At 44.3% G+C, this 13,186-nt stretch overlaps 1 long non-coding RNA gene across 1 annotated transcript; it reads left to right on the top strand.

Moving 5' to 3' along the window:
* Window positions 1–3,106: 3,106 nt before the first annotated feature.
* LOC131194931 (uncharacterized) lies at window positions 3,107–12,150 on the top strand. The gene is made up of 3 exons (XR_009154352.1): window positions 3,107–3,382; window positions 3,564–3,649; window positions 10,575–12,150. It is a non-coding gene; the product is annotated as an uncharacterized LOC131194931 (long non-coding RNA).
* Window positions 12,151–13,186: the final 1,036 nt, after the last annotated feature.

The raw sequence follows: 13,186 nt of genomic DNA, 5'->3' as shown, positions 1-13,186 counted from the left end.
GAAAGAATAAAACAGGACAGAGGGAAACAAGAAGTGTCAAAAAAAAGTTCAAGAATAATGAACTGAGGAAGTGGGCAGCTGATTTTTTTTCCCCCTTGCACTTTAGAACAGTGTCCAGACACATCAGCCAGCTCTACAATTACAGGTTTCCTTCGTTCTTTTTCAATGTTACTGCTATGGATGATAAACGATGCTTATTGTTTTCTGCATCATGCACGCTCAGCCAAATTGGATTTATATCCTTTTACTCTACCTCTGTTTAAGTTCCTTTTGTGTTTCAAGCCCCTTTTTAAAACGGAACTAGTAAAAAGCATCAGTCATATTTGGCTTCACCTTTTTTTAAAGCATACATTCCACAATTTGACTGAATGCTCTAAACAACAGGTGCAAAAGGTGTGTCTTGAGGGGACACAAGAAGGCCACTAGCATCATTTTGGGAGATTCCCTTACCTCTCAGGTAGAGCCAAAACTGAGAAAAAATTTTTTTTAAATTGAGCAGTTATGGTGGAATGGAGTATGGAAGTGCATCCCCAGGAGGGAGGAGATGAATCCAGAGGAGTAAGAGGCAATTTAGCCCCCAGATATCATGTGAGAGATAGAGGGTGAAGACAGCCCCTTCCTAGTAGTTCATAGTATATTGTAGCTGCAGAGAATACAGTGTTCAGTCTGGCAGGATTTTGTCTATAGGCATAAAACGGGTGAAATCCAAAATTTTTCCCTAAGTTCTGTGGGCGTGGCTTGGTGGGCATGGCAGGAAAAGGATACTGCAAAATCCCCATTCTCTTCCCACTCCTGGGGGAAGGATATTGCAAAATTTCCATTCCCACCCTGGGGTCAGCCAGAGGTGGTATTTGCTGGTTCTCTGACCTACTCAAAATTTCTGCTACCGGTTCTCCAGAACCTGTTAGAACGTGCTGGATTTCACCCCTGGTATAAAACAATGAAGAATTTAGCATAGAAATAATTTCCATTTGCCATTCTTGGTTTTGGGCCTGACATCAAGTGAAAGAGTATAATGGGCACGTTTAAGTTTTGGACATGTTGAAGGTTCCCTTAAAATCCCAAAACCTTTGACAAAATGAATATTAGCATCACCCATTTTTTCAGTGTTCCTCAATGTGCTGCAAGTGGTCTGATGCTGTCTTTGAAACAACAGGATCAGTATACTTTTGGCCTGATACTTTAGTTCAAGTATACCAGATCTAAGACTAGCTTATATAGTGTGTGACGTATGCACTACATACCTTTATTAGTTTGGATGAATCCAAAGTACAGCGATCCAGGGCAAATCATCAAAATGATGGCCTAAGCAATCTATTTGGGCAGAACCCCACCTCCCTTTCTGATGACTGGCAGGTTGTCCCTCTCTCTGGTTCCCCCCCCCCCCCCCCGTCTCGTTTTACCTCAGTGTGCACCAGAACAGGGGTCTCCAACCTTTTGGACCTCAGGGACCACCAAGTTCATAATTTGAAATCCCGGGGACCACTAATACGAATCCAGCGCACTGCCTGCTGAAGCGCCTGGACTCCCAGTGACGGGATGGGGTCCTTCAGGCACTGTCCCTCCTCTCTCTTTCTGTTTCTCCCCCTCTCCCCTCTCTCTTCCACTCTTTCTCATTCTCTCTCATTCTCTTCCCATTCATTCCCTCATCTTTCTCTCTCTCTTTCTCTCCCTTTCATTCTCTTTCTCTCCCTTCTCTTTCTTGCTCTCTCTCTCCCCATTCTTTCTCCCTCCCCTTTCTCTTTCCTCTCTCTCTCCTTCTCTTTCTCTCCCCTTTCTCTATTTCTTTCTCTCTCTCTCTCTTTCTCCCCTCTCTCCCCCCTCTCTCTCTCCCCACCTTTCTCTTTCTCTCAATCCCCCCCCGGTTCTCTCTCCCCCCCCCACACACACACTCTTTCTCTCTCTCTCTCTGATTCTCCACGCGTCCCTTTCCGCGCCAGGCCGCTTCGAGCAAGAGCTGTGAAGAGAGCGGGGCCCCCCCGGGCGACATCCCCGGGGAGGCTGGCAAGCCGAGCGCCCTCAGAGACTCTGGGAGGAGGAGGAGGAGGAGGGCAGAAGCGGGAGGGGGCAGAGTGCTCCGGAGAAACAAGGCGCGCCAGGAAGGACCGCTGCCTGCTGCGCCGACCTCGAGAATTTGAGGTGGGGGGTGGATACTTAATGCAAGACATCCCCCTTCGGCCCATCCCTGCACTTCTTACAAGAAGGCGGTGCTCTCATTCTCTCTCTTTCACTTTCTCTGTCTCTCATTCTCTCCTCCCCCTCCTCTCTCTCTCCTCCCCTCCTCTCTCTTTCTCTCTCAATCCCCCAGTTCTCTCTCTCCCTCTCTCTCTCTCTCTCTCTGATTCTCCACGCGTCCCTTTCAGAGCCAGGCGGCTTCGAGCAAGAGCTGTGAAGAGAGCGGGGCCCCCCCGGGCGACATCCCCGGGAAGGCTGGCAAGCCGAGCGCCCTCAGAGACTCTGGGAGGAGGAGGAGGAGGAGGAGGAGATGGGCAGAAGCGGGAGTGGGGCGGAGTGCTCCGGAGAAACAAGGCGCACAGAGAAGGATCGCTGCCTGCTGCGCCGACCTCGAGAATTTGAAGTGGGGGGTAGATACTTAATGCAAGATATCCCCCTTCGGCCCCACCCCCGCACTTCTTCCAAGAAGGCGGTGCTCTCATTCTCTTTCTCTGTCTCTCATTCTCTCCTCCCCCTCCTCTCTCTCTCTCTTTCCCCCCCCCCCTCTTTCTCTTTCTCTCTCTCTCATCTCTCTCATTCTCTTTCTCTCTGTCATCTCATGGGCCAGCCAGTGTCTTGGGGCTGAGAGAAAGTCAAGCGTCTCCCGAGAGACCGACGTGCAGGAGCACCAACAAAAGCCAGCAGAAACAGCCGCGAGATCCAGCTCCCGCTCTGGAATATGGAGCGAATCTCTATTCCCCCCTCCCCTTCGCTTGCCAGGGGAGGAATAACTGGGAAGGGAGGGCGGGGAGCGGGGACAGCGACTGGTGTGTTCAGCCAATAGGAAACTAAAGCAGGGGGAAGAAACAGCCCGGGATTCCCGCCACCCGTTGCTTCGGCCCGAATTGCACCGCCATTCCCCCCCATCCTTGCACCATTACCTCATTCCAGCCGGCGAGGGCTCTGCTGCAAAGTTACAAATTGCCCGAACCTCCCTCAACCTCGGAGATTTAAAGCCCCACCATAAGCTGCCTGGCCAGTCCCATCTTCCAGAGCTCTAGTCATGGGACTGGTTCATTGTTTATCCGGGAGCAGCTCCTTTACCCGGGTGCGCCGCGGACCACCAACATTTTCTCACGGATCACCCCTGTACCAGAAGAAGTAGGAGGTCCTAGAGACTGAACAGTCACAGTAGCTTAGGTTTTAGGATTCCTTTATTAAAAGAAAGGTTAGAACAGCCCTTTTAAAAATAACTGTTTTGTAAAGTTTGGAAAAACAAATGGTTAACTGCCTAAGATTCACCGAAATTCTGAGGACCAAACATAGATAATTTATAAATAAATATAACTCTAATGTATGTCCATAGTATGTCTATGCATAAGACAATCGTCTTTCTTCTGTTGGAGCAGGACATTTCCAGTGTCCAGCAACAAATCAACAAACTGGGAGCGAAAGCAAAGAAATGATACCACCACCATCATCATCCCAAATGCAGGTCAGTGGGGAAAAACATTTTGGACTACTTAAAATGTAGAGCAAATATTGTTACAGGTATTGGATATATAATACATATATTTTTCTACTTTTACACTAAAATGATCTCCATCTATCTTGAAAAATTCCCCAAATCTAGAGATGATATTCTTCTTTACTTCATCTTTTACCACTTCAGGTGTGGAGGGAGATACAAAGTTTGATTCTTGCACTTCTGGCGGCCTCAACCATTGTTAAATGATGTTGTTGTATTGTGTCTTTTATGTTGTCTCTGCATCTTCTGGGTCTGCCTCCTGTTCTTTGGCTGTCTCCTCTTTTTATATATACCTTGTACTGTATGGTATAGACTCCCCAGACGTTCTCTGCAGGTGAGCAAATCTTTATATGCTGTCTTTATATGTAGTTTAAGATTGGTTCCTTCCAATTTATCCAAGAGATGGCATTTGGGGAGCCAAAGTCCATGATATTTTAGCCATCAGGTATTCCAATTTTTTCTTTTTTTCCCTTCCAGATATATGAGATTTCATCCCCCACAATATATAATCAGTGATAAGACTTGGCACATAGCAAGTTCAACACATTCACATCTCAAATACTCATTATTATGCCTTTTGCTTATTGTCTTCCTTATAAATTAAGGCCCTGTTAAAGAGCTCTTTAATCACCTTCTCCTCCATGCTGTGCAGAACAGCTAAAGATTTATGAGAGCGCTTCCTCTTTCCTGTACATCAAGTGGTCATTGTGAGACACAAACAATCTTGTGTCTTCTTTTACAACCCACGCCCCTTGTTTTAATTCAAAGTCTGGCACAGGACAGTCCTCCATTCAAAAGTATCGGTCTGTCCAATTGAAGTCAGAGCTAGGGAACCATAAGCTGCCTACCAACTGTAAGTTTTTACAGATCACCTCGTCTTCCTCAGTGTGGTTGTGTACATTATATTTCTATTTCAGTTAAAATATAGTTGGTTTCCTTTGGGATTTAATATGTTAAATTCAATTCAAATTCAAATCTTTATTGTCAATGCACAACATATGTACAATGTGATTGATTGAGCTCCCTCAGTGCACCCACCCAACACAATACAACTCACAGTGAAGACAAAAAATCCCCAACCCAATAAATCATATTAACAAAACACCCAGTCCTATTGCACCAGTGTGATCATGTTACATATTGCGCCGGCCCTGCAGTCCATCATACTACATAGTTATGATGTTATTTCTCATTCAGGAGTCTGACAGCCCACGGATAACAGCCCACAGGCTGTTCTTCAGCCTGTTTGTTTGGCTGTCTATACTTCTATATCTACTTCCCGATGGTAGGAGGGTAAAGAAGTGGTGACCAGGGTGAGAGTCGTCCCTGAATGAAACTCTCCGGTATTACTTTAAATGATAGCTCTGGCTTTTAATTGTGGCTTATTTTATAAATCAGCCTTAAGCAGACCCATAATCAAGAAATCCAAATTTGCATATACCTAAATATAGGCAAATTTCATGCACCCTTCTGCTTTTTTTAATCTTCTGATTTGATGATGGGATGGTTAGGGTTAGGGTTAGGGCAGGGGTGAAATCTAAAAAATTTTCCTACCGGTTCTACGGGCGTGGCTTAATTGGTGGGCGTGGCTTGATGGTCAAATGACTAGGTGGGCGTGGCCAAGAACAATAAATAAAAATAATAAACAAAGTATACAAAACAATAAGAGGTACCAAAAACCAATTTTCACACTTTACACACACAACACAACACAACTGACTCACACACAATGTAAAAGCAGCTGCACTTCACCCAAAATGGCCCCTGCAACAAGCAGGAACCTCACACAGCCACAAAAAGTTCAAAAACCAACTTTCACACTATACACACACAACACAACACAACTGACACACACACACACACACAATGCCATATACAGCTTTGTGAGATTTTGTGTGTTTGTGTAGTTAGAGTGAAACACTACGGAAACACACCAAAACTCAGAAAGCTGCACAAATATTTTATTATTTTATTTTATTTATATTTTTTAGGTCAGGGGTCTCCAACCTTAGTAACTTTAAGGTTTGTGGACTTCAATTCCCAGAGTTCCTCAGCCAGCAAAGCAGGCAAATTGAGTTGCTGACTAGGAGATGGATTTCAGGCAGGCAGAATCAGTTGCTAGCTGATGACACCCAGCTGTACTTTTCCACACCGGCCACCCCAATGAAGCTATCAAGTGCTGTCCCGGTGTTTGGAAGCCGACGGGTCTGGATGGGGAGAAACAGGCTCAAGCTCAATCCTCCAAGACAGAGTGGCTGTGGATGCCGGCATCCCGCACAGTCAGCTGAGTCCACGGCTGACTGTTGGGGCGAGTCATTGGCCCCGATGGAGAGGTGCAACCTGGGCGTCCTCCTGGATGAACGGCTGTCTTTGAAGATCATTTGACGCCGCCTCCAGGAGAGCTTTCCACCAGGTTCGCCTGGTGCGCCAGTTGCGCCTTTCTAGACCGGGATGCCTTATGCACGGTCACCACGCCTCGTGACGCCTCGCCTGGATTACTGCAATGCTCTCTACATGGGGCTCCTTGAGGGGCATCCGGAGGCTTCAGTTAGTCCAGAATGCGGCTGCGCTGGTGATAGAGGGAGCCCTCGTGGCTCCCGTGACACCTATCCTGCGCAGACTGCACTGGCTACCTGTGGCCTTCGGTGCGCTTCAAGGTTTTGGTGACAATCTTTAAAGCGCCCATGGCATAGGGCCGGGCTATTTACGGGACCGCCTACTGCTACCAAATACCTCTCACCGACCCGTGCGCCTCACAGAGAGGGACTCCTCAGGGTGCCGTCAGCTAGGCAGTGCTGCCTGGCGACACCCAGGGGAAGGGCCTTCTCTGTGGGGGCTCCCACCCTTTGGAACGAACTCCCTCCAGGACTTCGTCAACTTCCGGACCTCCGAACCTTCCGTCGCGAGCTTAAAACACACTTATTTATCTGCGCGGGACTGGATTAGATTTTAAATTTATGGTTTTAAATGGGTTTTATTATTTATATGGTTTTAACAATTCGGCTGTGGAATAAGTTTTTTACTTGTTATTTTAGTTTGTATTTATATGTATTTTTAAGTGCCTGTGAACCGCCCTGAGTCCCTAGGGAGATAGGCGGTATATAAATGTGAACAATAAATAAAAATAAATAAGTCAGAGCTAGGGAACCATAAGCTGCCTACCAACTGTAAGTTTTTACAGATCACCTCGTCTTCCTCAGTGTGGTTGTGTACATTATATTTCTATTTCAGTTAAAATATAGTTGGTTTCCTTTGGGATTTAATATGTTAAATTCAATTCAAATTCAAATCTTTATTGTCAATGCACAACATATGTACAATGTGATTGATTGAGCTCCCTCAGTGCACCCACCCAACACAATACAACTCACAGTGAAGACAAAAAATCCCCAACCCAATAAATCATATTAACAAAACACCCAGTCCTATTGCACCAGTGTGATCATGTTACATATTGCGCCGGCCCTGCAGTCCATCATACTACATAGTTATGACGTTATTTCTCATTCAGGAGTCTGACAGCCCACGGATAACAGCCCACAGGCTGTTCTTCAGCCTGTTTGTTTGGCTGTCTATACTTCTATATCTACTTCCCGATGGTAGGAGGGTAAAGAAGTGGTGACCAGGGTAAGAGTCGTCCCTGAATGAAGCTCTCCGGTATTACTTTAAATGATAGCTCTGGCTTTTAATTGTGGTTTATTTTATAAATCAGCCTTAAGCAGACCCATAATCAAGAAATCCAAATTTGCATATACCTAAATGTAGACAAATTTCATGCACCCTTCTGCTTTTTTTAATCTTCTGATTTGATGATGGGATGGTTAGGGTTAGGGTTAGGGCAGGGGTGAAATCTAAAAATTTTTCCTACCGGTTCTATGGGCGTGGCTTAATTGGTGGGCGTGGCTTGATGGTCAAATGACTAGGTGGGCGTGGCCAAGAACAATAAATAAAAATAATAAACAAAGTATACAAAACAATAAGAGGTACCAAAAACCAATTTTCACACTTTACACACACAACACAACACAACTGACTCACACACAATGTAAAAGCAGCTGCACTTCACCCAAAATGGCCCCTGCAACAAGCAGGAACCTCACACAGCCACAAAAAGTTCAAAAACCAACTTTCACACTATACACACACAACACAACACAACTGACACACACACACACACAATGCCATATACAGCTTTGTGAGATTTTGTGTGTTTGTGTAGTTAGAGTGAAACACTACGGAAACACACCAAAACTCAGAAAGCTGCACAAATATTTTATTATTTTATTTTATTTATATTTTTTAGGTCAGGGGTCTCCAACCTTAGTAACTTTAAGGTTTGTGGACTTCAATTCCCAGAGTTCCTCAGCCAGCAAAGCAGGCAAATTGAGTTGCTGACTAGGAGATGGATTTCAGGCAGGCAGAATCAGTTGCTAGCTGATGCAACTGATGTAAAGCATGGCTTTCCCAACCGGAAAGGAGCAGTTAATTAGGTAAGTGCTTCATCGCAGCCCAGAACCTCTTAAAAGGAGGTTTTCTACAAGCTCTTCGACTGAAGAATTTGTGGAAAAATGTTTTTTAAGGCTCTGGTGATGAGGAACTCAGCTGGGATTGCCAGAGGAGCCTTTTAAAACATTTTTTTTACAACCTCTCCGGCGGAAGAGGTTGTTAAAAAAAAGAGTTTAAAGGGTTCTGACGATCTGGTGATGAGGAACTCAGCTGGGATCACCAGAGGAGCCTTTTAAAACATTTTTTTTACAACCTCTTCGGCGGAAGAGGTTGTTAAAAAAAAGAGTTTAAAGGGTTCTGACGATCTCAGCTGAGCTGTGGGATCCTCAAAGGCTTTTTTTTTTACTTTTAAAGGCATGTTTTCGGCTGAAGAAAAACTGCTTTTAAAAGTAAAAAAACAACCCTCTGATGATGGTGCGGCTCAGCAGAGGCAGGAGGCGGGGCCAGGGATTTTTGCTACCAGTTCTCCCAACCACCCGCCGCCATCGCTACTGGATCGGGCGAGTCGGTCCGAACGGGGAGCATTTCACCCCTGGTACAGGGGTTGGCAACCTTAAACTCTCAAAGAGCCACAAAGGTCCTAACTGGAAGCCCCCTGTTCAATTTTGGAGCCGACCAGAAGTCCAGTTCCCCCACCATAGAGTCTCCTCCTAGCGTGGTGTCCTTTCCCCTTTACCTTTAGCAAAAGCCTTATCAATTGTGGAGCCGAATACAAAACCTGTCCCTTGCCATAGAGTCTCCTCTTGGCGCACCGTGCTTTCCCTGCCCCCCCAACTATAAGCTCCTCTCAAAATTGTGGTACCAACCGGTAACGGAGCCACAGCAGAGGGATGGAAGAGCCACATGCAGCTCCTGATCTGTAGGTTGCTGACCCCTGGTATAGTGGTTAAGGGGTTGGACTTTGACTGGGGAACTTCTGGATTCAAATTCGCTCTTAGCCATGGAAATTCTAGAGAGGCTTGAGGACTGTCAGTCTCTCTCAGCCAAACCTACCTCACTGAATTTTGGGGTAGGTAAGCTGTTTGAGCTCCTGGAGGAGAGATGAGATATAAATCTATTAAATAAATATTTATCATCCTCATGGGGGTGAACAAAAGTGCTCTGAAATAGCAGCAGGGGGATTCCGCAAAAGTAAATGAGATTAGATGCTAAAAGAGCTGTGAAGACTTGGAGGGAATTAGAGAGCGATACAGGAAACCTGCTGACATGTCTTGCATCGTCTGAAATAGCTTCTTCTGGAAGAATCCTAAAAGTTGGCAAACAATTATTTGCTCATCAAACCAAGCACACGAACAATCCTGACGTCGGATTTCCATTACAAATTAAACCTTCCTAAAGCTATCCCTTGATGATGATAAGAAGGTGGCCCTGTGAATTGACTTTTTCTGCTTTTGCTCTGGTTTTGCGGCATTAGGATTCCCACTGTCTCTCCTTTTCTGTGGCCTGATAGTCTAGCTCTCCGAAATTATGGTTATAGATAACAGCACTGGGGAGAAATAGCTATTAAAATAGATTGTTCTGTGTGAGAAAAGCATTTCGCTCCTTCAGGAAATAGAAGCAGTTAGAGAAACATATAAATGGACCATCATTCTACTGTGGATAAAACAGGGAAAAATCTATGTCGATTTCAGCAGGTAGCACTTGAAAATATTACACTAAATATTCATTGACTGCACGGTGTTTTCAAAGCCATTGCGGTGCAAGCTGAGCCCCTTTTCTGTGGGCGTGTGACATCTCAACTCGTATGCCAAAGGAGTGGAGCTTGTGCCAACAATGATACACTGCTGGTTTTCTTCATTTCTTCCCATGAATCCCCCATGCGTGGATTAACTGAATCCTCCTTGAATCACTCTAGTATCTTTCTAAACCCCAAATTGCCTGCCACTACCATCAATGATGACAATGGCGTATGAAAAATTATTTTCTTCCGTCAGTCCTGAATCTTCCTGCAGATGGTTTCTTTTCAGTGGATTACTTGAAGTTCATGAAACATTTCTTGAAAAGGAGAATTTCATCTCAGGGATGCTTGCATATATCTTTATCAGATTTCTCCTTAACTTTCATTACCAGAAAAAAAGATCCGGTACCACCACAACAATATCGGAGGCTCCTTTTTTGCATATTTATATCCCTATAATATCTTTTATCACTTGGTGTTGGGAGCAGCAAGCACACTGTACAAACAGCCTCCTGTATTCTCCATTGTGTACCTGTTTAATCTCTTGTCTTCCTTTCCTCTCTAATTAATATAAATATAAACATCAATTCCATTCTTGTTTACTATCTCAGCACCGAGGTGAGCATTCCAGAGGGCTGGAGAATGGGGAAAAGGAATAGCTATGATTGTGTGATTTCCCACTTAGCAACCATTTTTGCTTAACGACAGAGCTGCCGGTCCCAACTGCAGTCACTAAATGAGGATTACCTGTGCACAGGACAGGAAGCTACATCCAGCAGAGCAAAGGGAAACAGATTGGCTCCAGGCCAGCAAATAAACAAGGCAAGACTATTTTTCCTTATTTATTCAGCCTATATGCAGAATATGTATTAATCTTTCCTTATTCATTCTTTCCTCATTTAGTCAACCTACATGCAGAATATAGAATCCAGGGGCGTAGATTAGAAGTAGGTGAGTGTGGTTTTAAACCGGGAAGAAGAAATGCCAATAACCTGTGCTGTGCTGATGACACTACTCTGATAGCTGAAAATGCAAATATTCTGTAAGTTCTAGGAATGGAAGTCAGGGAGCGCATTAAAAATGATTCGCTATAAAAAATACCAAACTAATGAGAAAAGGTACAGCAAGCAGCTTTAGAAGTGACAAAATATTGAAGTGGTGGATACCTCCTGCTTTTTAACTTTGATATCAACAGGGAACCATACTAGTAGTCAAGAAATACACTGCAGACTAGCACTTGTTATGGCACAATGAAGACCTGCTGTGAAAAGATTCAGATGCTGTGACGTGCATACATCTACAAATAGTTTTCTTTGTGACATTCTATGTAAGTGAAAGTTGAAAGAATGAAGAAGCAGGACAGGATGAGTATTGATTCTTTCAAACTTTGGTTTTGGAGAAGACTCTGTTGTGACCCAGGCCCCAGCAGGTAGTAGGAAACTCAGTCAGTGTAAAAACAAACAAACTTTATTCGAACAGCTGAGAATTACTTCATTATCAGCGTAGTTCAACTAAATGAAAGCAAATTTCTCCCAACACAAATTTCTCAGTCCTATCACCAACCTTGGTCCAATTAGGTAAACTGCCAAAGGCCTTTCTTGGCAAAAGTTCAGAAGACACCAATACAAAATAAATGCAACAAGACGAAGCTATCAGTGTTGTTTTCCGGCAACACCATTGCTGGTCTTTTAAGCCTTATGGGAGGGGCCAAGAGATGATTGGCTACTCCCGAGTCGTCCTCTTTGCTTGAGCTGCTCTTGTCTTCTGGCAGCTCTTCTCATGCATGCATTAGGAACAGGCTCCCCCTGTTCCTCTGCCTCACTACTGTCAGTCTCTGGAGTCCACACCTCACTCCCCGATGGCCCCGGCCCCACCTCAGCCTCCGACACAGAGCCCTCATCTGTGCCTTCCCCAGCCTCCAGGACTGGCCCATGCTCTTCCTTAGTCTCATCGCTGTCCAACTTCGTTGCCAGCTCCGCAGGCTGCTGGCAGACCACAACAGACTCCTGGGAATAACATGGAAACAAATGGACCATAAATCGTATTGATGTTCTCACTTGAAGCTACATTTTTTTGCACTGTCTCTCATACTGGGAAAGATGGAAAGAAAGAAAGGAAAAAGACAATCGGCAAGACGGATGGACTTGATTACAGCTGTGACAGGTCCACCATTGGAAGACCTGAAAAGCCAGACTGGGGACAGATCATTGTATGTAAGGTCTATCGATATAGCCGGTAAAAGTTGACACTGAACAATAAAACATAAGCCATCCGTGTAAGCCAATCTGAATTAATACAAGCTGCATGAAACGATTATTGTTTTATTTGGTTGTTTCAAAGTGAACAACATTTACAACATCATCATCCTAATTTATTTATGGAATTTCATTGTACATCCAGACAAGATAGTCTCCCTCTAGTAAATGTAGTATTCTTTCCCCATCATTACTGCTTTGTTAATATCTATATATATACCGTATAGCCTATAAAAAGATAAAACTACTGTGCAATGTCTGGTAACACTAGGGGATATTCCTTGTTTTTTTGATCTCACAGCCTTTCTTAGCTGATTCACCTGGCCTTTTTATTGGTTTGTTTCTTAAATTCCCTTTTCAAAACTTCAAATTATGTATCGGCTCCAAGGAAGAGCTATTCTTCAAAATCTAGACACATGTTCCTGTCATAGCCCCACACTGGGAATAAAAAGGTGCAATTAAGATTGCTTCAGCTCCTGAAACTCTCAAAAGTCCTCCTGCCCTTTGGCTCAAGGACAAGACTTGCATGTCCATTCTCTGATGCTGTTCCCAGGGCCACATGCCAAGGATTTTAGCCTTGAGCTCTCTGGTGTTCAAGGAAACGAGCAAAAAAAAACACCAAACAACCACCAGTGTCCTTATTCTTGATGCTTTATTTCCCCCTTTCTTCTTTTAAAAACATTGGCCTCTCCTGGTTATCTTTGATTCAGTTAAACAAGGAGGCTATGTGCTGCATATAAATGAGACTTGTCCTGTAAATTTATAAAATAGCAGATGTGCCAGTTGAACAGAAATCTGTTTTAGGATTTATTTATTTTTGCCTCTCTGCTCTTGCTTTTGACCAATGCTTCACAACAAGCTAGCTGCTTTTCATACCTCTTACCATTCCTCACCTGGCCTCAAGCAAATCTAAACTCTGGGCACCTTATCCTTTCCTCCCCACTCAGATGTAACTTTTCCTTTGTCCTGAAATGGAAGTGTAACATGGAAGCAATTTAGCATTTCTGGTCAGTTCTCTCAAACAGATTATTCCTGAATAAGGTTAAGTGGTAGCAAAACCCATCA

Source organism: Ahaetulla prasina, chromosome 1 (genome assembly GCF_028640845.1).
Source record: "Ahaetulla prasina isolate Xishuangbanna chromosome 1, ASM2864084v1, whole genome shotgun sequence".
NCBI lineage: Eukaryota > Metazoa > Chordata > Lepidosauria > Squamata > Colubridae > Ahaetulla > Ahaetulla prasina.
This window is presented reverse-complemented; position numbering and strand designations above follow the sequence as displayed.